This window comes from Ascaphus truei, chromosome 5, assembly GCF_040206685.1.
Source record: "Ascaphus truei isolate aAscTru1 chromosome 5, aAscTru1.hap1, whole genome shotgun sequence".
Taxonomy (NCBI): Eukaryota; Metazoa; Chordata; class Amphibia; order Anura; family Ascaphidae; genus Ascaphus; species Ascaphus truei.
This window is the reverse complement of record NC_134487.1, coordinates 147,329,406-147,354,503: the sequence shown is the minus strand read 5'-3', so window position 1 is coordinate 147,354,503 and position 25,098 is coordinate 147,329,406. Positions and strand designations below refer to the sequence as shown.

General features: G+C 46.4%; 1 long non-coding RNA gene across 1 annotated transcript; it reads left to right on the top strand.

Annotated features, from left to right (window-relative positions):
* The first annotated feature begins 15,520 nt into the window (after window positions 1–15,520).
* Window positions 15,521–24,715, top strand: LOC142495478 (uncharacterized). The gene is made up of 4 exons (XR_012801745.1): window positions 15,521–17,191; window positions 19,873–19,966; window positions 21,430–21,598; window positions 24,529–24,715. It is a non-coding gene; the product is annotated as an uncharacterized LOC142495478 (long non-coding RNA).
* Window positions 24,716–25,098: the final 383 nt, after the last annotated feature.

Genomic DNA, 25,098 nt, shown 5'->3' with positions numbered 1-25,098 from the left:
CTGAAGGGGAAGGAAGGATGCAGGGAGTAAGTGCAGCTCCTGCATCCAGATAGGTACCCTCACCCTCCAGGTAGGCCCCAACTCCCCACCAGGTTAGTGGGTAACTGAAAAGGGACGGCCCTAGATAGGGAGGTCACCCTTAGTGTGTGTAAGGTGCAGGTTTGGCAGTGCCACAGCGGGTAGTGCTGTGCGCACTGGCAAATAGGCACAGTGTGTGCAGTGTATTTGCTGTGGGTTCCAGGTTGCTGTGTATGAGTGTTGCATGTTGACGCTGCATGTGCTGGGCGCAGTGTGTGCAGCGTGTGTTACTGTCTGCAGGCTGACTGAGAGCGGTGTGTCTGCTGCAGGCTGTTAGGAGTAGCGAGTAGCTAGATGTTAGGGAGGATTAGGGACTTGGGTAGATAAGGGAGTGGGGCAGGTTATTAACCCCGCAGGCCCTAGGAGTTTCCCCCAAGTCACCTCAGGTTGCAGTTCATCAGGGACAGGCCCTAGGTTAGGGTTCCTGTCACTTTAGGGTTAGTTAGGGATAGATAGGGATAGCGGCGGCTGCTGTTCCCGTGAGACGGTGTGTTACCGAGAGACGGTTGTGTTCCCGTGAAGCGGTGGGACCCTCGTTGGGGTTCCTGGAGAATATCACCTGGATAGGATCAGACGGATGCATCACACGTCTGACCCTTTGAGAAGCTTGTTGCTGACCCGAGCACCGGAGTGCTCGGAAGGTATTATGTCATCACATGTGCACCAACAGGCCTAGAGGTTTTAGTGACTGCGCAGTCACCCAGTGACTATCTCTGTAGGAGTACGGGACATTGGGTGGGGTTCTTGGGACACTGGGTGGGATCACCTGGTGTCGGGGAATCGTCCTGCGAGACGTCACTGTCAGTGTCTCCTCGAGAGAGAGACACTGGTTATTATTATATTATTTGTAAGTAAAGTAGTTATATATAATCACTGTGTGTGTAGTTTCTTATTGGGTTCCTATGTAGGGTCATTCTACACTTCCCTAGAATCCTACATAGGTGGAGGCGCTGAAGAAGATCCGTTCCAGAGGATTCACCCCAGGCTCTCATTAGCGGAGGCTCAGACCTCCTGTGAGCCTGCAGGTATACGCACCACACCGGTAACACTACATGTTCTACTCACCCACACTACATATGAGATTGGGTGGGGTGGAATACCCGTTACATTTGGAGGCGCTGCTGAGAGACACCTGGGGTGCCCTGTCCATTTTTTCTAAATTGTCCCGTTCCTATTTTTGTCGCCATGTTTGTGAAGTCCAGAGATGAGGTCCTTGCCTGGGCTTTGCGGCAGTATATGGAACCTGGCCAGGTAGTGGCGGTAGGAGGCGTTCCCGCTCTTATACCCGCGGTTAAAGTCCGGGAGTATATGTGTAAAATTCCTGGGTGGCCGTGGGCATGTGTCTTAGAGGAAGAACAAGATCCCACGTCCACATGGAAAACCATACTTTTTGTTGTAACTCACACTGAGGATATATGCCTGGCAGAGGCACCGTCCACACTGTTCATGCCCGGGGGCCCCTCAGAAGGGTACCCCCTAGTCTATGCCGACCCAGCAAAATGGCGTCTCCCGCCAAATCAGGAGAGCGCACGTGCTGCTGACTGCAAGCCTGCACAGAAAGATGTCGCAACATTCTGTCCGGGTTTGGCGCGAAAATCAGAGCCCCTCCCCTGTGATGTGAGTGACTCAGAGCAGAGCCAAAACCACTCCCCAGTAAAAAGTGCCCTTCCTTTAGATTCCACCAGGGGGAGCAAGCACGTTTATCTTCAACCTTACGTGGACGCTGTGATAGACACTGATCTCTGAGGATGAGATGATGCATGAGGATGAGATGATGCATGAGGATGAGATAGACTGTCAGGGGATACACCCTAATGTGTATGTGCCCTGGCGAACGCCAGGAATAGATCTCCTTATGCTACTGTGCCCCTGCTTGCAAGAAGCCTATGACGAGGGAGCCGTTATGTCCCAAGTGCCACTAGACTTCAGGATCACCGAGGTAGATGGGGAGCCGTGTACACAGTGCTTTAGCCCCACCTGTGACTGTTCTAGGGGAGCACTGGCGTGGGAGCCCAGATGTGATTGTTGCGGTGCAATTTTCTTGATGCCTCTTGTACCCCAGCCTACAGAGCCAGCTATGGAGCCAAGTGAACCATTGGCGGAGAAGAGCGCGACTGCAGTGGAGGTACCGGAGCACGCCAGCTTCGTACCCACAACCACTGGCGGTATTACAGAAGAATCTGGTGACTACCTTGCGGAGGATACTGTCATGATATCTTCCGGGGAAAAGGTGGAAGTCCCATCGGTGGCGATGCGCCTACCGGCGAACCACCCCAGCGGTGATGCAGAGAATACAGAGTCTGCTGTGGGTCCGTGTACCCTGGAAAAGGTGTATCCCGATGTTGCGGACTCTGCTGTGGGCCCGTGTGCCCTACGATGGTCAGTCCGACCTACTACAGAGGTACCATCGGTCCTAGGCTTGGGACCAGTACCTACAGACGACAAGGGTGAGTCGACTGCCCCAGGGGTGTTGGGGGTGAGCCTCCAGGTGACTGCGGAGCACGATAGCTCCTTAAGTCTGGTCGCCCGGGCGAAGGGCTCCCCTCTTCATCGCGTCCTGGCAGAGGTGTCCTCACTAGAAGGTAGCTGTCCAGAGAAGAGAGTGGACCAGTGTCTACCGCCGATCCTTCCGGAAGAAGAGACGCCCATCGTCAGCGAGCCGAGTGGTAAGGAACCCCCTTGTTCCCCACAGACTCCGATGGAGGTGGCCGTGAAGAAGGCCAACGCTACAGTTCCTGAACGGAGTGTGAGCCCGTGTGCTCTGACGCAAGTGGTCCCAGGACTGGGATCCAACGCTCCCGAAGTTCGAGTCAGTGAGCGGACTGTCCCAGAAGAGTTGGGGGCAGGTCCCGATACCACCAAGGTGGGAACTGACAGCGTCCCCGAGGACCTGTTGGCCACCGTGAATCACCGCAGGGGTAAGGTGTCTACTCTTTCCCCCCTGCCAGGTGAAACTGAGACATTGTCCAGTGTTCGCTTCCCAGTGGAAGCCTCGCAAAAATATGGGGACAAAGACTGTGTGGAGAGAGATTCAGGGAAAGCTGCCTCCTTTAAGCCCAAAAAGGAGCGCCCCATTCCTCAGGTAGTGGACCGCGGGAAAGGTCCTGGCCTCCTGGTCTACCGCATCCCTGCCGCGGATGACCGGGTAAAGGCCTGCTTTAAAGACGTTGTGCTACTCCCTCCACCAGGGGGAGGAAGTAGCGAAGAGCCCGTAACTGTCGCTTTAGAGTGTGCTCTCCAATAAATTTTTCTGGGGGAGGCTCACGGACGCAAAAGTGAGGTACCCCCACGTGTTCAATTCGGGGCATCCCATCACTGGTCTCAGCTGGTCTCTATTACTGGGGGTGATGTGTCATGTAACCTGATGTGCAAAATCGATATGTTATGTGTACGGGGTATGCCACGAAAATATTCAGTATGTGAAATTGTACCATGCTATGTCGTTCCCCAAGCGAGGGCGTTGGGTGTTTCACCAGGGGGAGAGTTTAGCCAGGTCTCCCCAGCGCTACCGCACCCCCCTCACCTGACTGCCGATCGCGGGGGCCGCCGCGTCCAATGGCGGCTCCGTTCGGCAGTGGCAGGGGAGAGGGCGGTCAGGTCCCGGCTCGGGGGTTGCCGGGGACGCGTGCGGCCGGTTGCCAAGGCCGCACGCGCATCTCAGGGCTCCCGGCGCTCCCGGAGCCGGGCGGATAGGGCGCCGCCATTGCGCTTCAGTTCGCGCATGCGCAGTAGGTCCCCGGTGGCCCAGTTAGCTCGCGCATGCGCAGGGAGAACACTAGAGCCAGGGAACAGTTGCGTGAGGGCAGGGAAAGCGCAGGAGAGTCGCGCGAGAGTAGGGATAGCTCAGGAAGGGTTGCGGCGGCCATTAGGAGTTAGTTTAGGCAGAGGGGAGGAGCGCACGCGGCCCCAATGTTATAGTAAGGGCCTCGGTACTACAATTCCCATGAGGCTTAGGGCAGGCACACCAGGTGGGACAGTGTGGCCAATGAGGGCCAAGAGTCTGAGGGGAATTGGATACATTTCGCGGGCAGAGAGCTGCGTGAGTCAGTTGGAGCAGCGGAGCTGAAGGGAAAGGAAGGATGCAGGGAGTGAGTGCAGCTCCTGCATCCAGATAGGTACCCTCACCCTCCAGGTAGGCCCCAACTCCCCACCAGGTTAGTGGGTAACTGAAAAGGGACGGCCCTAGATAGGGAGGTCACCCTTAGTGTGTGTAAGGTGCAGGTTTGGCAGTGCCACAGCGGGTAGTGCTGTGCGCACTGGCAAATAGGCACAGTGTGTGCAGTGTATTTGCTGTGGGTTCCAGGTTGCTGTGTATGAGTGTTGCATGTTGATGCTGCATGTGCTGGGCGCAGTGTGTGCAGCGTGTGTTACTGTCTGCAGGCTGACTGAGAGCGGTGTGTCTGCTGCAGGCTGTTAGGAGTAGCGAGTAGCTAGATGTTAGGGAGGATTAGGGACTTGGGTAGATAAGGGAGTGGGGCAGGTTATTAACCCCGCAGGCCCTAGGAGTTTCCCCCAAGTCACCTCAGGTTGCGGTTCATCAGGGACAGGCCCTAGGTTAGGGTTCCTGTCACTTTAGGGTTAGTTAGGGATAGATAGGGATAGCGGCGGCTGCTGTTCCCGTGAGACGGTGTGTTACCGAGAGACGGTTGTGTTCCCGTGAAGCGGTGGGACCCTCGTTGGGGTTCCTGGAGAATATCACCTGGATAGGATCAGACGGATGCATCGCACGTCTGACCCTTTGAGAAGCTTGTTGCTGACCCGAGCACCGGAGTGCTCGGAAGGTATTATGTCATCACATGTGCACCAACAGGCCTAGAGGTTTTAGTGACTGCGCAGTCACCCAGTGACTATCTCTGTAGGAGTACGGGACATTGGGTGGGGTTCTTGGGACACTGGGTGGGATCACCTGGTGTCGGGGAATCGTCCTGCGAGACGTCACTGTCAGTGTCTCCTCGAGAGAGAGACACTGGTTATTATTATATTATTTGTAAGTAAAGTAGTTATATATAATCACTGTGTGTGTAGTTTCTTATTGGGTTCCTATGTAGGGTCATTCTACACTTCCCTAGAATCCTACATAGGTGGAGGCGCTGAAGAAGATCCGTTCCAGAGGATTCACCCCAGGCTCTCATTAGCGGAGGCTCAGACCTCCTGTGAGCCTGCAGGTATACGCACCACACCGGTAACACTACATGTTCTACTCACCCACACTACATATGAGATTGGGTGGGGTGGAATACCCGTTACACATGTAAAGAGCTTTAGTTCATATGCACACATCAAATTTTGGTTAAAAAAACCTAATTTGCAGTACTTGATACTGCTGTTTTTCTTTTTTTTTGTATCCTAAAAACCTGACCTGTTGGGGGGGGGGGGGCTTGAGGATTAGCGTTGAGCATCCCTGCTCTACTATATACTGTACTGATGACTGGCCAGTGATCCAAAGAGAAATACATGTTGTCCACCGCATTACTTCAACAAATGGGTCCTATTTTTGTTACATAACAAGAGACTGTTAGTACCCGTTGACTTATATACCTCCCAAAACACTCCTCTATGTAGTAAAACACCTGTGAACATACAGTACCTGGGAAATATGTACATTTGTACATATTAGGTTGTTTCCCAGGCATCTATGTACGGTGGTGTAATCACAGGTATTATACGTATTGTATAATGTGGTGTTTTGAGAGGTATACAGTATATTAATGAGTAGTTTACTAAAATAAACCCACTCTCCTTCCTGCTTCTTTCCCTCTCTCCCCAATTTCCAGGTCCGGATGGATGTAATGCCAAGTGCAGTAACTTAACTAACATAATGATAAGTCTCTGGATTGACCTTAGTGAACCTTAGTGCATAGACATGTGTAGCCATGTCGTTGTTTGCAAATGCACAAAGATAAGAGCAAACACGGGTCGTAGATAATGAGAGTTTATTGTAATATACTGAATGATCATACAGGAGTGTCACCAAGAGACTCTGCAAGGGGAGGGCCCATGCAGCCTTTTTTATACACATGTGAGTTTCTTTGTCTAAAATAAGTTGCTAGGTAGAATACAATATCTCCTCCCTATTCTAAACTAATCATTATAAAGGTCACTAAATAAGTTAAAACTGGGTTAAAACATTCTTAATACAATGAACAAGAACTGTTAGGATACATTTCTATCTCTAAGTCTATATAACTGCTGAATACGTGTTTCTCCCTCATGTGGGAGGACTCGTTGCCTACTTTGATGCTGGATGCAGACGCTTCCACGGAGGACCAGGACTATTCGACTACTCAGGTAATGGGGGTAGTTGGTTCCCCTGGCAATAAAGACAATGTTGCGCTGGCCCAGTCTAATGATGATAAGTCTAACATTATCAATATGCCCAGAAATATGTTCCCGGGGTTACGTGGGGATTGTAAGCCCTTGACACCAAGACTACCATCACCAATAATGTCTGTACATCCCAATTGTATTGATGAAAATGTGTGGACTGAATCTGTGTCTAAAAATACTGTGGGGAGTCGGGACAGTGGTAAGACGAGCAGTCTGAGTGGATGTGGGCCTGCTGAAACAAATGTGTCCCGCAACATATTACAGAAATGTATGCTTACAAATATGTCTGCTAATTCTATGCCTGACACTAGTGAGAGAGAAGATGGTGTTGTCATCCCAGAGAAGCAGAGCAGTGTTACTCTGGATAGCCTCAGTGACTGTAAGGCCGCGTCCATGTTTAGTGCTTGCGGGCGGAGGCGCGCTTCCGCTCGGCACTGAGCCCCTACAGACGCAATGAGAGCGGCTTTAGTAGGGGCTCGCCTAAGCTTCCGCGCGCTTGCGGAAGCGTAGGTCTTAGGGAAATGTAAAATTTTCCCGCTTGCCGGAGCGCTGGGCCGGTCACGTGAGCGGTTCGCCCAATGAGGGTGAACCAGCTCCGTGACGTCACTGGCCCGCCCGCCGACACGCCCCCGACACGCCCACGGACGGCGCACTGTCTAAAGCCAGGGAAAGCACCTGCTTTCCCTCAGCCTCAGCGCGCCTCTGCACGCCAGCAAGAACCATGGACGAAGCCTTAGGCTGCTGAAGTAATTGTGTCCCTAACTGCATCCGCTGTGTTAGGTGGGATGTGTGAGCCTCTAATTCCCATACCTCTATTGCCTACTATTGAGTCAGTGACTCCGGAGTATGGTGATAGGAATGTACCTATTGAGGTTGTGCTTAGACCTAATGTGATGAAATTAGGTGAGAGCGCATCAGAGCAGGGGCTACGGTGCTGAGTGCTGCCAGGACAGGCTTATGCCCCTAATCTGTCAGAAGATATTCAATCCGCGCTCTTGCTTCCTAAAATGATTAAAAGTGAATATTTTCTCTCCTTCCTCTTGCAGCTCCTGTGATGTGAAGTGCTTCCCCTCACTTCAAAGATGTCCACCGCTGGAAAACTCCGTTGGTGGACCGAACAACCAAGAAAAGAAACACAGGAGCGCACCAAGGTAAAGACAATGATATATTTAAGTAAAAATAACAACAGTAGTGACTTACATGTAAGTAAGACTCAGTTCAAATGTAGGTCAATGGATCTCCTCGATGCATTGGCATTATAGTGGATAAGATAGGGGGGAGTAGAGTCTCAGTTTCCTATGAGGTAGTCCCTCGCACTGGGACTGAGCCGATAACACTCTCTGATGGTTCACTTCCGGGTTGGTGCAAGTGCAAACACCGTTGGAGTGCCCGTATAAGGAAAGCCCCCCTTTTTCCATTTCTGCATCAGAGCAGGAGCCACGGTTCTGGGGGCTGCCAGGACAGAGGCTTATGCCCATGATCTAGTTAAATCTAACAGAGCTGACAGAGTTCTACAGCAGAGGTACAGAGTGTTTCAAGGGTTTGACTTCCAGCAGCAGTGTGTGTTTGGTGTGCAGTGTTGTGTTGTTGTGTTGTATGTGTGTGTGTAGCAGCAGCAGCAGCAGCAGAGTTTGTGTGTAGCAGAATTTTGTGTGTGTGTAGAGCTGCTATGTTGTGTGTTGAGCTGCCGTGTGTGTGTAGAAGTGCTGTGTTGTGTGTGTGTGAGTGTACAGCTGCAGTGTGTGTGTGTGTGTGTGTGTGTGTGTGTGTGTGTGTGTGTGTGTGTGTGTGTGTGTGTGTGTGTGTGTGTGTGTGTGTGTGTGTGTGTGTGTGTGTGTGTGTGTGTACAGAGGGGGCGGCAGTGTGTGGATATAGATAGCTGCAGTGTAAGCGTATATAGAAGTGGTTTAATGTATTTACCATTTTATTTTTAAAAAAAAATCTATATAACTATACAAAAGTGTCTATTATTTATGAAAAAAAGCCTACATTTAGCCAATAATAGTACTGTATTTCCTCGATTGTAAGACACACCTTCAATTTGGCCCATACAATCGAGGAAAATTACTTCTCACTCACCATGTTTCAGGAGAGGTCCCATGTCAGCGAAGGATGAAGCAGACGGCGCACCTGCTGTCTTCATCTTCAATCACCTACAGACTTGGGACCTCCTGCTGCCGCCGCTGCCGCTTCATCCTACGCTGACATGGGACCTCTCCTGAAACATGGTAAGTGAAAAGAGGGGGTTAGTACTGTAGACACTTTTTTTTTTAATACATTGAATCTAAGACGTACCCTGATTTCAGACATGTGAAAATCGGAAAAAAGGTGCGTCTTAGAATCGAGGAAATAGGGTAATAATCCCCTCAGAACAGGGCATTACTGGCCAATAATGCCCTGGCTGGGTTAAAGTCCCTCGGCTTCGCCTCGGGCCTTCAACTCTTCCAGCCAGGGCATTATTGGCCAGTAATGCCCTGTTCTTCGGGGATTATTACTTAATTATTATTATAATTTAATTTGTTGCTCGCAAATGTTACAAAGATATGTTTGTTATTGTTGTGAATCAAGTCAGATCCGCGAAATTTCATAATTAGCAAATCTACTCACAAATGGCCAATCTACTCCTGGCCACACCCTCTGACGCTCGAGGAATTCTTTTTAAGATATAGTAAAGGGTTTTTTGCTTATTTCTACTGTCAGAAAGAGTTGTGTCTCCAGGTGTCAATATACCACTGTCGAAAACCAGCTTTGGCCCCAGATAACCTTACTACTGGAAAAACACAGAAAACTAGGCCAGGCAGCTAAGCCCAATAAAAAACAAAACATGTATTTTTAAGCTGTAACTTGTACTCAAGTTAACGGTCTGTGTGCCAGATAGTTAAAATACTGAATATTTTCGTGGCCTTATGATGACCCCATTGCACTTGTTATAAGTCACAGTTGGCAAGTGTAATTAAAACACCCAGTTGATCTCCATTAGGAAGAATAAAAATGGAGGATTACATCAGTCGTGCCAAACGGGGGGGGCGCAAGACTTTTGGGGGGGGGCACGGTTTAAGTCCAGTCCACGCATATCTGTGGCAACGTGGCATAATTTGACGCCCGTTGCCATGGAGATGCAGCATCAAATGACGGGCCGGGTCATGTGGCGTGATGTCACGTGACCCCGCGGCGTCATTTGACGCCGCAGGGGGATGCGACACCCGAGGTCAGGAGGGGGCGGCACAGGGCAAGAAGTTTGCGCACCCCTGGATTACATAATGCATGATTTAAAAAATATTTTGGAATCTTCTATCCTTTAGAAAGGCACAAATATTGTTTCACAAACAAATGCACACACTTTTCTTCTATGAAATTCTGTGCTACAATAAAATTACAGAAAATTTAAGTTACATTATTAAAATATATAACATTTATTATATAATACCTGCTTTATAAAAATGTGATCAGTTATTGTCTTTTTGTTTGTGCAAATGAGACATGTTGGAAATGCTAGAATGGGAAGTAATACAGGGTGATATGTAGTTAAAGATAGATAATTCTCGTTACCACATGTAATGATTTCAGCATACTGTAATATTTTCCTCAGGAGTTTAAGTTGCCTGACAGGGTATAACCAGTAGGAAATGCTCTCCCCGGTGTTTCATTTTCACTTAAATAAACAAAAAAACTTAAATATAAAGAAAAAATGTTGTTTGTTAATGTTGATCTAATATTGTAAATTGACATTAGGATTAAATTAACTATGACGCTGGAGCCTTCACCCAGCATTAATGATGTTAGGAGTACTGTACTGTTCATAAAGTCTTCAAACCATTTGCTTGACAGCTGGGACAGACATTTATTTACAGCAAATGGGTTAATGATGGCATTACATTTCCATGGAAATTAGATGTACTCATTTCTCTCCAAGTACAGAAGGTATTTGTGGACAGACACTATAATCCTGGGTCTGTTTCCTCCCATTTCCTCACAAAACATTGCTTTTCTCTCTCAGATGCAGATGCTTTGCGGATGTACCCTGGGAAGATCTTGCTGTCTGTGTCTATTATATCGCAGCACAACTCCCTGAGCGTAGCTAAAGCCAACTGTATTAAGATCTCCAGGTGCACTGGTATACTGTATCAAGATGGCCAAACCTATTTGTTCTAGTCTCAGGAACAGAAATAGCATCAGCCAGTTCAGCAAATATTGTTTACTTGAAAACAAGTACGTCTTTATGACTGCAAGATTGATTAGCACGCAACCTGCTCTGTAGGCTTTATAAAAATCCTTGTTCTTAGAAACTCACTGGTCAGAATTAATCAGATTATTCAGCAAACGTGACTTTTAATTATTCTGTCAGTGCATCACTGTACATAAAAGCAGCACAAGTGCAATGGTTCGTTGCCCCAATGAGTTAAGTGGTATTTGTTTTGTTCTTTAGCACAGGTAAAGTACCTTCCTAAAATTCACAGGTAACAAGCTTTGTCTTTCACTTCAGAGACTGGGACCTCGGTCATTCTGTAGCTATCCTGTTTGTGTACTGCTACCTGCAGTGGGGTTTATGTCTCCAAACAATTTCATACCAAAAATGGAGCATTCTTATCCTGACTTTATGTATCAAGGTTAAAATTTCATCCGCTGTGCACCAGCTTCATTTTTTGGGGAGAGTCAATAAGAGGAGCAAGAAAGACATTTCCTAACCACATGGCAGTTCGATGTACAGGCAGTCCTCGTTTTACAACGCTTCGCTTTACAACGAATGGCTTATCCAACGCTATGCAATGCATACCTATGTTCATTTTTACAACGCCAAAACGGCTTATCCAGTGCTATTATGACGCTTTGCAAAGTTGTTTATGTGTATATAATATATATATTATACTATATTATACTATATAATATATTATATTTTTATATTATATTATATATTATGTTATATTATATATATATAATACAGTATATACACTATATAATTTATGTGTATGCTGCATATCTTATTGTTTGTGTAAAATATTTTGTGTATTTTAGCATTAAAAATGCCTTCAGGAACGGAACCTTTCATTTAAACAGTGTTCCTATGGGAAAACGTGTTTCGCTTTACAACGTTTCGCTATCCAATGCCATTTTGAGTAACGCATTGTGTTGGATAACCGAGGACTGCCTGTACTGTATCAAATTCTGCATCACAGACCCTTTTTCCTCTTTATTTGTGCAAGATAAAACAGCTAGTTCTGAAGTGGCGTAAACCCCTGTGATGAACAATCTGTAACAGATTGAAGAAACCGGTTCTTAAATTTGACACAACTGTTCACACAAAATATGAAGCGGCATGTGAAAATGCACTTTTCTAAGTGTTGATACATAAACCCCAGTATGTTCAACTTCTAGGCATGCCGCCTATCATCAAGAATTTCTCTCTCACATTTTACAGTCACCATACCCATAGATTGTGAGATTTTTATTCAGCCTTATAAGGACATCAAGTGCCATATTTATTAAGTGGCGCTAAGCCATTAGACACCGTCTGATGCCCGAAGACACCCTAAGACTAATTTGCATGTGCTTTAGAGTAACTTCCGCAGCCAGAAGGTGTCTTATGGCTTAGCACGTCGTAGTTAGTATGGCCCATAGAGTTCATATACTGAAAGTACATGCATTGATGACTTCTACCTATACACATCAGGGTAACCTAATATTGGCTTTTTTTTAGTAGATTAATGACATCACTTGGCGATTCAAATATTGCCACAGATAACCCGTTATATCCTGTATGGTAAAGACAGGCAGTTACAAAATACTCCAGTTATTATTTCCCTTCTGCTGTTTCTTTTATGTTGGTCCATGTTTAAAAATGGGAAATAGGGTGTTACAAATACAGTACTAGAAGTGCTGATCCAAGAACTGAAAACACCCCATTCCTAGCACTTCTCAGCAGGACCTATGCATGAAAGCCTGCTATTTGTAGTCAAGTTAATGAAAAGTAATAACTTGCAATCATTGATAGTCAATGGCAGCCTGCTCTTTCACTGTACAGTACATTTTGTATTATAATAATATATCATTATTATATTCTTACGAACTAAGAACCTCAATAGTATTGCTTTGATAATACCCAAGAGGTAGACACATACTTGCAACTAAAAGGATTGTTTTTAAATAACAGCGTTGAAGTTTGAAGGTAGTAAAGGTGCAGGTTAGCTGTTTGAAATGTGATGCCAGCCTTTCCTGTTTCAAACCTGTTCCAATAAAGCAGGGAATTCAGAATGCATTTTTTTTTTAAAGATTTCAGATATTGCAAGCATAGAATTGCTTTACTTACCTCTTTTGTTCATAGTTTGTGCACTTGGGCTTGACTAAACGAGGGGTTAGCTTAAGTTAACACATCATGAGTGCTAATGGGCATATTTAAAGCTCACTAATGCATTGTTACTGTAAGTGCTATTTTCAGCAATAACTTTGTTGCAGTTACGTACGTCGCTGTTTACTGTCCAAGAGACAGATCTGCTAGGAAGAGGTGGAGAGTAGAGACCGACCCATACCTGGGATCAAAATCCTGAAGAGTAGAGTAGTAAGGTCTGAGTCCGAGGTCAGGGCAGGAGAGGGCAGAATAAACGTTGTCACTGTTCTGGGGTCAGGGCTTGAGAAGGCAGAGTAGTAGGGGTCTCAGTTCCGATGTCGTCAACGGAAGACAAAGAGCAAGACAGATAGATCAAAACCTCCAGCAGGGAACAAGGTACTGTAAGCAGAACCTTGCACAGGCAAGGAGTGGACAGGAATAAGGCCTTATAAAGGGAGCAGGCAGGTGTAGGCAATTATTCCAGACTGAGGCTGACTCCCTGCTTCGTTGGCTTTGTTGGTGGGGGCAGACTTCCTGCCTCTGTAGCAATGTAGGGAGGACCTATACAGATCCAGAATGAGGCTGACTTTCTGCCTCGGCGGCCATGTTGAGGAATCCTTATAGAATCCCCTTCTTTTAGGGGCAGTGTCCAAATGCCCAAGAGCAGTTTGGTAGGAAAAGCCTTGTGGAATTCCTTGACCAAGGCAAGAGAGTGGACATCCAAAGCCTTGACCCAAGGCCTTGACCTCTGGACCGTACCCCTTCCAGTGAATCAGATACTGAAGGAATCCTTTAGAGATTCGAGAATCCAAAATCCTCTGGATGAGATACTCCGATTGGCCATCCACGGAAACATTAGCGGGAGGGGGTAGAGTCCTGGAAAACTGGTTCCGGATAGCCGGTTTCAACAAGGATACATGAAAGGTGGAGGGGATCTTAAGTGATGGTGGGAGCTCCAGCTGACGGATACTGCATTCACTATCCTGGAAATCTTGTAAAGAGTTTTGAAATGTGGTCCCAATTTAGCGGATAGCTGCCGTAAACGAATATTCTGCGTCGAGAGCCAGACCTCATCACCGACTTGATATTCGGGGAAGGCCGTCTATGTTTGTCTGCGTTTCTCTTCTGAGTCTCACCTGCTGTGCGAAGAGTCGCCTGTATGCCCTTCCAGAGATCCTGTACTGTAGGTTATCGGCCCTGGTATCCGCTGCAGGAACCCTACCGTGGGGGAGTCACTGGGAAGGGTTTTTGGGTTATACCCCAATGCTGCGAAGAAAGGAGAGCACTTCAGGGACTCTTGGGATAAAGAGGTCATGGCGAATTCTGCCAGTGGCAGTAGGTCCACCAAATCGTCCTGTTGCTCAGAGACATTGCACCAGAGAAACTGTTTCAATGTTTGGTTGGTCCATCTGACCATTGGTGGTAAGCAGAGGAAAAATGGAGGTCAATGTCCAAACGGCGACAAAAAGCCTTCCAAAACCTTGCAATGAATTAGGAGCCCGTCAGACAATCTGTGTCGGTAAGCCATGCAAGCAGAATAAATCCCTGATTCAAATATCTGCCAGCTTTGGAGCAGTGGGAAGTTTTTTCAGAGGGTCGAAACGTGCCTGCTTGGAGAAACGGTCAACCATGACCACGCCCCTGGGAGGTGGGAAGCTCTACAATGAAAGCCATGGACAAGTGTGCTTTGTCTCATTCGAAAGCCGCATACCCCCCAGCACCATGGGCTCCTCCTTAATAGTAGTTGGGCCGGAAGGGGTTTCGGTGAAAGAGGTTCCAGTTGAACCGACAAGACTTGCAGATCCTGCCTGCGCTCTTTTTGCTTCTCTAGGACGTGGTCCAAAGAGATGCAGAGTGCGATCAGTCCCTCTAGGTCTGCCGGAATGTCTCTGCAGGTAAGCTCATCCTTGAGCCTCTCAGAGAGACCTTGCTGAAAATTTACTTTCAGGACTAACTCGTTCCAGTCAGTCTCTGCAGCCAATGTCCGGAATTCAACTGCGTAGTGGCCTACCGGGCGACTCCCCTGTTTGTGCCCTCGGCAGTGATTGCCCGACCTGGAGTGTCGAAGACCCTTCGGAAAGCTTGGATAAACGCTGAAGAGTTGTGAATGTGGGGCGAATCTCTCTCATACCAATGTTACGCCCATAAGAGAGACTCACCAGCCAGAAGAGAAATGATAAATGCCACCCGAGAGCGATGGGAACTGAAAGAGCAAGGTTGTAAATCAAAGTGATCAGGCATTGATTCAGGACTCCCCTGCAGCCAGAAGGGAGCCTGCATAGCATTCAGGATTGAGAATAGTGTCTCTTTGAGAACCACCAGAATGGGTGTAGCTTGCTAGAGCAAAGGGGTGGGTGCAGATGAAGAATCCGCTGGAGGTGCACGAAGAACCTGGGTAGCAAGGGTTTGTAAGCTGGAGTCCATGGAAGCAATTGGATTATCCAACATAGCCAGGTGGGTGGAGTGTTTAACCAGAAGTTGGCCTTGGATGGACATGGCTATCTCCACCTCTGCGGGGTCCATAGCATTTGGCCTGTGCAATGTGTTGCGGTTGCGTACATGACTGTGTACAGTCCAGGACAGAGACCTGTTAGGCAAAGGTGGAGAGTAGAGACCAACCTGTACCTGGGATCTGAATCCTAAAGAGTAGAGTAGTAAGTATCTGTGTGGCAGAGATCCATGATAGCCGTGGAGAACCTTGCCATGCTGTTGTGAGGGAGAACGAGACAGCGGAAGCACGGTAGCAGTTAGCGGTCATTGCGCGAAAGGAATACGCCCCCCAAGAGTGAGCTGCTTTCCAGGGTATACAGCTCAGAGAAAGTCTGCATAACAGAACTACAATACATATTGCCTGTGTTAATTTGTCAAAGTGTGAGTATATGTCTTTATGCATACTAAACACTTTGTGTCATTGGTGATCTACACTATTGCCTCTCTCTTTATTTGAGTGACACCAATCCATAAAGTTTGAAGACAGTTGGGCTACAGATGTACCCTGGGACCGGGGAGTCAAGACACAGAGTGTGCACTATTGTAGTTTGTTTTTTCTGGGTTACACCTGCTCCCCCTGGATTTTGGAAAAGAAGATTGTGCATAGAGGACTGAGAGAAGCAAGTCCTCACCGGTGGTTTGAGCATCTGCAACCAGGAATATAGTGTACCATTTTATTATAAGGGTTGCTATTGCCCCCCTTTCCTTCCAGTAATATTATTTCTGTTCCACATTTTTCTTTATTGCACTGGTGTGGGAGCGCCGACCAAATGTTTTGGTACGTAGTAGAGTAGTAAGGTCAGGACAGGAGAAGGCAGGACAAACATGATCACTGTTCCGGGATAAGGGCTGGAGAAGGCAGAGTAGTAGGGGTCACAGTTATGAGGTCTTCAACGATAGGCAAAGAGCAACACAGACCGGACAAAGCTTCCAGCAGGGAACGAGGTAAGTGGAACCTTGCACAGGGAAGGAATGGAGGGGAATGAGGCCTTCTAAAGGGAGCAAGCAATCATTCCAGGCTGAGGCTGACTTTCTACCTCGGCAGCTATATTGGTGGGGGCAGACGTCCTGCCTCGGCGGCCATGTTGGTAGGTCCTATACAGATTCGGAATGAGGCTTACTTCCTGCCTCGACGGCTATGTTGGTAGAGGCAGATGTCCTGCCTCAGCAGCCATGTTGAGGGATCCTTCTAAATGGGCACTTGTGTTGCTGTAGTGGACATTAGTGCCAATAATATTCAAAATAGGTGTTCCCTATAACAACACCTATCCACAAAGCTCTGTTATAGTTGACGCACAGATTTGACAATGCGTTACATAGGTCATACCTAAAGCTGGCGTTGGTTCACTCCAGAGCCTGAAATCTGGGTTTTGTTGGAGAAGAGACAGAGAGGCCCAAGTGCTAGCTATATTTATATAGTCAGTGAAGCAGTTGGCACTCCGGAAGCAGGTGTAAGAGCAGGTGCATGTCCCATACAGAATAACCACAGGCAATCAAGAGGCAACACTCAGAGGTAATAGTCAAACGTAGTTGTATTAGTTGAATGGCACACAAATCCAATGCTTCGGTCCCACAGAGAGACTTTCTTCAGGGTTTTGAAAAAAAAAACATTTGCGTGGCAGATATAAATACCCAAAACCAAAGTGCAAACAATCAAGGCAAACAATAAAAAAATCAAAAAGCCAGCGAGTCCAAAACCGCAGGGGACCCTATTGCTGTCAGGCAGCCATTTTGAACAATGTCGGTCAGCCTTCTTGAAATATAATTCATGCAGGCGCGGTAGGAGAGGTATACTCGATGATTCCTGTCTGCAGTGTGACTTCCATTTCTAGGTAACCCTTGATGGGCATAGAGGTCGTACTGCTCATGCGTGATGTGTGGAAGGAGCCGTGATGTCTTGGTCTAGGTGGCAGGAGATCCAGTTGGTGAGGACTGTTGGTGCCAGATGAAGTGAGGGGACAAGGTGATTGAAGGGTAAATATATACAAGACTTTGCGGGCAAGACATAGTGCAAGGGTGGCGTAGGTTATACAGAGAGGTCATGGTCATACACATGGCAGGCAGACTAAACGGAACACTATATGTGGTAGATCTGATGAGGCAACGTAGGAGTTCCCCCTGGTGCAGAGATGTATCGGTCATCAGAAGATGGTGCAGCAAGGGAATGAGTGAAAAGTAGTGCTGGTCCAGTGTCAGTGTCCGTTGCAGAATGTTGGTCATCAGTTGCTGTGAGAAGGTCCCATTTAAGAGTTAAGACCTTCTGTGTTGACTGTTGAATGCTTTCCGTGAGGCACAGCTCCATGTAATCCTTGTGTGGCAGTATCCGATGCTGATGTCCCATCATGATGTGTAGTGTTGCACACTCTTCAAAGAAAGCATCCAAGCTTGCAGTCCTCATTGAGTCTTTTTGGTGTCATTGTAGAAGCAATTTATTCCTGTCTCCCCTTCGTGCGGGAGTGTGCCTGTAGTATGGGCATGCAGCGGAGGGTTGCCAAGCTACGCTTGTGTTTCTTAAAATGCCTGGCCACAGGCTAGAACTTCAAGTCCTCACTGTCGCCAGTATCAAGCAGTGCTTCCTGATGGTGGATCTGTGCAGGCAAATGCGCTCTTTGAGCATGCGTGGGGGTTTTCCAATATAATATAGACCACAGGGGCAACGGATGAAATACACAACGAACCTGGACTTGCAATTTAAGAAGTTCTTAATTTTAATAGGCTTCCCGTTGTGAGCATGAGCAAATGTCTTGCCCAATAGCATGTATTGACAGTTTGTGCATGCATGGCACTTGTGTACTCCCGGTGGTCTGGTAAGCCAGGTAGTGGCAGACGCATACTTAGACACTGGGTCAGACTGTGTGAGAAAATCACCCAGTTTCCAACCCCGTCGGTAGCAAAACAGTGGTGGTGCACTGAAATGCCTGCCAATCTTTTTATCATTAGGAAGAATATACCAATGCTTTAAGATGCTGTCCTTGATGAATCCCGATGCTGTGCTGTATGCGCTGCTGACGTTGAAACGGTAGTTGTCTTTAGTCTTGGTGCAAGAAACTCACCCCTTGTCAGTGCCCTGTCGACGGGGACGGAACCTGGGAGATTTTATATATCCTCAAATCCACCTTCAAATAATAGGAGTCAGTACAATATACTTTGCATATTCTATTAGCATCTATCTCAGGCCTTCTCCCTCTATTTCCAACTTAATATAGAGCTTTTTGGATCTGGGCCTAAGTATGTCTTGGTTACTCTGAACCAGACCCTGAAATAGGTCTTTAACTGACATTGAAAAATAGAGCAGAGGGAAATAACTCTATGTAAAGTTATTCATGCCTAACCCATCCCACCCAGTAAAATCCCCATTTCAGAGTTGTGAGATATGACCTATAGTTACTGACGTGACGATAAATCCTTGCAGTAACCTTAAAGCACTTTGGTGGATATGCACGGTTATTGTAACACCTTATTTGCATGTAATGATCACTAACGGGTTTTATAGTTAACACACTTCTCTTTACAGAAGAAAACATTACTTAATGTTATGTTTTTGGCCTTTGAATATACACAGTTAAGGTTAACATGACGTTAAGTTACTGTAGGGTTAGCGTCTCGTTAAGCCACTTAATCGAGCTATGTGGTTTTGCTTTCCTAGGATCTCCAAACCTAGCAATTAAAAAATAGCATCATGTTGCTGTGCGTGGGATGATTCATTAGAGCAGAATGCAAGAAGTCTCAGTATTTATTCCCAAAACAGTCTTAACCTCTTCATTGCTACAGAGTACCTGTAAGCAAGAGGCAGGTAGCATATACAATCAGCATAAGAGACCTGGCAGAGTTCTTTGTTTAAGTAATGCTTCACTGCAGAGAAGGGGATTTATGGTGTTGAGTAGGGGTCCGCAAACTGGAGGATGCAAGATTTTCAGGGGGGTGGGGGGGTTACATATGCCCTGCGCTCTTCCCAAAGCATTTAAATTTAAATGCCGGGGGAGCACGCGAGGCCTCTGGAAGTTCCCTTACCTGGTCTCCGGCGGCTTCTAGCGATCCGTTGCCATGGCAACGCAACGTCATATGACGTTGTGACTTAAGAAACGCCAGTGACAAGGTAGGAGGGGGGGGCGCAAGCATGGGAGAGAGCAGGGAGATGAGTGCAGACTAAACATTTTGCACACACCTTGGTGTAAAGAAGTATATAAATACTATATTAATGCGGTGTATCATGTTAATTATCAGAAGTAATATTGCTCATCTCTTGCCCCCATGCCCAATACTTGAACTGTTAATTTAATATACACATACCTTTGCGATACTGCTACGTTTTCCAGCTATTTTAGACAGGAAAGCATGGTAAAGGTGGCAGGATACATAGTCCATTATATTTTACTCAAATATTGTAAAAAAAAAAAAGGGGGCATTTTATTCCCTATAATGCCATATAATGCACATAACTACAGTAATTCTGTATAAGGGAAACAAAGAGGAAGGACTCCTATTTCTCACATTGATCATATGCTGTATTTGATTTGGCAGTGGACATGGTACAAGAGAGCCACATACTCTGACCCAGCACATAAGACACATTTTTATTTACGTGTGTCCGGTATTATCTCTTTGGACATAGCGAGGGGCCGCCAGACTTCCCTGAGCATTTTACTTACCTTTAGAAGCGTTGGTCGGCCGAATCCAGGGGTATCAGGAAGCTGTCGTACCGCGTCATCAAACTCAATCCAATGTCATCCACCTTGAAGATTCGGACAGGTATCAAAATTCTTCTTTCTTTGATCTTCTATCACCTTCTTCTTTCTTCATCTGTCATTATTTCTATCTTTTCTTTAATCTTCTATCTTCATCAGTTAATCCACAAAGCCCCATGGTAAATCCACAACATGATGTTGTCACGTCGGCTTCTTGATGCAATATGAGGCGTCAAGGCCTTAAATATGGCCTGTGATGTCATATTTTTAGGTCAGATGGTACAGCTCCAATCTGATTGGACGCTGTATCATGTGCCTGCCTCTTTTTTTTTGTGAAGGATGTGACATCTTGTCCAAGGGAAATACATCACATCCTTCAAACCACATGGTATAAGAGCCTATGGGATTGTCTTCAATCCCATTGGTTGCTGTACCATGTGATAGGTTACATTAGTTCAATAGGATGTGATGTCACTTTAAGGGATGATGTCATATCCTTTCGAACGGGGACCACCTGAGGACCCATGGACACCCGCGGGGAAAACCCAGGGACCACCGCCAGCCTCTGGTATCAATCCTGTGTATAAAAATATTAAATCTGGTTTTATGTGGGAGCACAGGGGGTGGGTGGGTTGTGTATTGATGTTTAGTACATATTGTAATGTTTATTGGGGGCAGAGGGGGTGAGTGAAGGGCCAAGTACCCGCTTCACTCACCCCCTCTGCCCTCAAAGCTGCTATTGTGCCTTAACCCCTTCATTGCTTTAGCGGCTAAGGTAATGAAGCTGCTTTAATGTAATTTTTATTATTAGTGTGCGGGAGCAGGGGTCTCCTGAGCTGAACAACATTGATTTCAGCCTCGGTGACCCCCTGCTTCCCGAGATACAGGCCTCGTTACGGGGTGCCGGTATGTCCTATGCATTTAAATGTCCTTTGTCATGTGACCGTGGGAATCAAATGCATAGGAGATACCGGCACCCCACCCCTGGACATGAAATCAACGCGGTTCTGCTTCGGAGACCCCTGCTACAATACAATAGTAATAAAATGTAAATTTAAAAAAAAAAACTATTTCGGGCGAGATTTGCGAAGGGAGAGGCGTCTCTCTCTCTCTGCAGCAGAAAGAACTCGCCGGGTGAGCCCTTTTCGGAGGGCAGATCATCTCATTCCCGGCTACTCACCATTTTTGCAATGTTGCTATCACTGGTATTCGGGGCTTTCTGCATACCGTGATAGCAACGCTGTCAAAAATAGCGATTTAAAAACCCTGGCGATCTTTTTTTTTTTATCGCCGCTTAGTGCATAGGCCCCATTATCTCTATCTGAAAGTAGCCAAAAACAGAGAGGAGCTTGTCAGTGAGAAAGCAGTATTAATGTCTTTCTAACTGTTTTGTGCCAGTAAACTTTCTTTTGCTTCTGTGAGAGAGTGTTTAAGATGTGTGAGTGAACATGGGAACATCTTGTGCTTGTAAAGAATGTAACGTTTCTATGGACGGTGGCCCGCTGATCATCTATGCTAATTTTTCAGGTGCAGTCAGCTTGAAATGCTTTAATGCAGCTGGATGGATTTACTGGAACAGAAACTGCAACTGCTGTATGTGGAGAAAGCAAGCAGTAAATCCTGGCAAAATGTGCAGCCTGTCTGTAGTTCTTACAGAAGCTCAGCACTGGTTTGGTTGGAAGAAAAGAAATAACTGGTATGTGGTTTATAAAAAAAAAAAGCTTTATCTGTAAAAGGATCAGCAGCACATTACTTAGCAAAGTGTTGTAGGCCTTTGCAAAAGGGAATTTCTCTGTTTACTATGTTTCTCCTGTTAACCTTCTATGGCTAGTAAAAGGCATGTTCTCACTTTCTATCTCCTCTGTACGTGAACCCCAACGTGTAGGTCTGGTTATCATCGGTTATAACTAGTTACACATGGACGGGGCGGCAGGACATAGACAGTGATAAAACATGGATCTGGTCATTCCATGAGGACACCATGAGTGAACTAGAATTGTCAGTCTTTTTATGTATGTAACACCCTTTCCCCTATCCCTATGGGAAACAGCTGTAATTACAGTACTGGTGCTACCTGTTAGGCGTACAGAAGGCCTGAGCCTCTGCTCATAGGGAGCCTGGGGTGACGGTGTGTTCTCTCTATCTCTGGTGCAGCACCTCAGCTATGAAGATCCTGCGTAGCAGGATGGCTCCTCCTAGGAACTTGTATACCTTTAGGGTATACCCCAATAACACAGTCACAACCAGGCATAATATAACTCCTTTACTGTGGTCCCACAGATGGCCTCAAATAATACTCACAACACAATGCACAATAATAACAAGGGCAACAGTAATATCGTCCGGGGGATAGCTAGCCCCAATAGTACCTATGGTGCTTGGGCTCCTGTAACCCAGTGTCCAGCAAGCGACCCCTCCCAATGTGTGTGAGGGCAACGCTACCCTCTCCCTTGCATTGGTGCACAATACCGTCCTGGTTTAACAGCCCCTGATGCCTCACATTCGGATGCTGGATTGTACCACAGGCTGCTGTGGAAATGTCCCTCTGTGCTCCAATCTGGCTCCACTGTGCTACTAGCTACCGGGAGCTACTTAATCATATGGCCAGCTAATGTAATGTAATGTTACTAATGTGAGGGGAACTACCTGGGGCCTAGGGGCAGGCTTCGGGCCTAGTCCGGGAGCTTGACAGACTCAAACTGGACACTACCTTACTCCCTGGCTCCAGATGCTCTGACAAGGTCACCTCTGTACCACAGAGGAAATCCTGTCTATCTAGGTCTCTTCCTTCTGGTCGCGCCAACCCAAGATGGCCACCGCATTACACATTACACAGTCTGCAGGGCCATGCCAACCATAACATGGCTGAAGCAACACTGCTGTTTCTCCTTAATAATGGAGCTGTTCTCCCCACCGGGGGGTATGAAGGGGGATCCCTGCTACATGTATATAAGTACAGTACAAGTATACGGAAGCCTGGCAGTCTGCATGTGTAATGGACCTGTGGTTTGTCTGTTTGAATGTTTGCAAAAGACCATCAATGTAAAGTCTTAGTTTCCCTTTATTTGTATTGTCTTCCAATGCACCACTGAGCAATACAATGCATGTCCCTGAGTCAGAGAAAGGGTTAAAGTTTTGTTTTTGAGAGTAATGTAAGTAGAATGAAAGAAGTAAAGAAACAGGAGGCCCTTCCAGGTGGCATCTACATCATAGCATGATATTGTAATACAGAGGGGAAATAATCAGTGAACCTACAGTACAGTGTGTGTGCATTGTTATATGTAACATAGCAGAAATCATAGACATATGCCCCTTGCTTGCAGCTAGCAGGCTGTCTACAAGGCTTAATATACCAAATAAATATGTTATGTATAGAAGTGACACAACCACACATAAGAATATTTGTTCCGCAATCCGTGCACTGAGGAGGAAGGACCAGACCCGCTCACCTCGTACATACACTGAGACCGAGTAAATCTAGTTTGCGGAAGTTGATCATGATATACCTGTTTCTCCCCGATACATCAGGCACCAGTTATTAGCTGCCTTCTAGCCCAAATCAGGGTTGGATCAATCCACAGACCCTGTGCCCTAGTCTGCACAACCCTCACTTCAGGCATTTCTTTCATAAGCAGTCTACCCACGGGTTCCTCTTAGAACCGAGCAGACTACTCACCCACTGGTATCACTTCAGTGTTAGCCCTGCTGGGGACAGGCTCTTCCTCTGACACACACTCTAACACAGAGGTGGGATAGTCTCATCAGACTGATCACCCTGTGTGTGGGTGTCTCCAGTCACAAGCTTATAGGATCCACCTGTTCCAGTTGATGGGGTTTTAATTACCATTCCCTCAATGGTCCTTTTGAGTGTTCTGCCCTATTTTTTTTTAAACCTGATCAGTATCCATTCTGATCATTTTTCGGGCCTCTTTATAATTCTGTTAACGAATATACATTACTCAAGAGTGGTGTTGTCCTTTCATACCAGTCTCTATGCACATTATAAGTACAACCTCCACACAATTGGCAGTGTAGCGAGTTCATGCTAGTAGGTTTTCCTGTCTCCCTCCGTCGTTTGGAGGGTTTCACCTCTTTATTTCCATTCCTTACAGACATTCCTTACATTCACCTCTTTATTTCCATTCCTTACTGATCTCAGACATGCTATTAGAGAGGGATGGGGTTCCTTACAATGCATCTGATCTCACATGTGCTATTAGAGAGGGTTGGGGTTCCTTATAATGCATCAGATCTCAGACGCGCTATTAGAGAAGGTTGGGGCTCCGCAGAATTTTCCAATATAATTATAGGGATCCTTAACCAAAAAAAGGTTGGAAACCACTGATCTAGACATCCACAGACACACTAATAAATACATGTACACTCACTCATGTACAAATATCCGCACATACACAAACATGCTGATATACTATACTGCTGAAATATTAAGCATGTGCTCTTATGTTTACATAGGTGCTTCCACATTATGCTGCCAACAGACAGTTCTTTGTAACCCTTTGTCTCTTTACATACTGAGATGCACTTCTGATTTTGTGTAAAGCATTGTGATTCTATCTGTTTTACAAATGTTGTGTTGGCAATTAAATGGGTGTGAATTTCCTACAGATTGAGGAACGACTTTGCCAACACGAAAGGTTTTATTGAAAACACCATGGCTGGCAATGGATATACTATACTGCTATATGACATGACTCGTGCTGTAGATCCAATAAATATGCCACCTCTACTCAATGCTTCTTGTTTCTTTTAAACTGTTTTGTTTTTGTACAAGCTACCAGCTTCAATAATTAGAATTAGTAACATTAAATGGGACATAATGTAAGAATTTTATTTCTCATTACCTTTCCCTTCTTAGAAATAATGAATACAAACAGTTGCCCTGAATTAAGTCTCTGAAATGTTCTCTTAATTTGCTGCATGATATAAAAAAACAAGTATTTCATGTGTAGCGGGGTACCCCCTGGCTACTATTCTACCCAATGGGCTGGCAGTAAACTCTGGTATTTACAGGCTTGCCAGTAGTTGGTATGGGGTTCCCCCTTCACCTTTGGTACTGCACTTGAGTGACAGCAGGGGGTGGTACATCCTGTTGTAGCTTTGACAATGGGGTTCCCGCCTTCTGGCTGTACTTAAGGGCAGGACCGCCCTAAATTATTGGTTTTGTTCCTTTCCTCT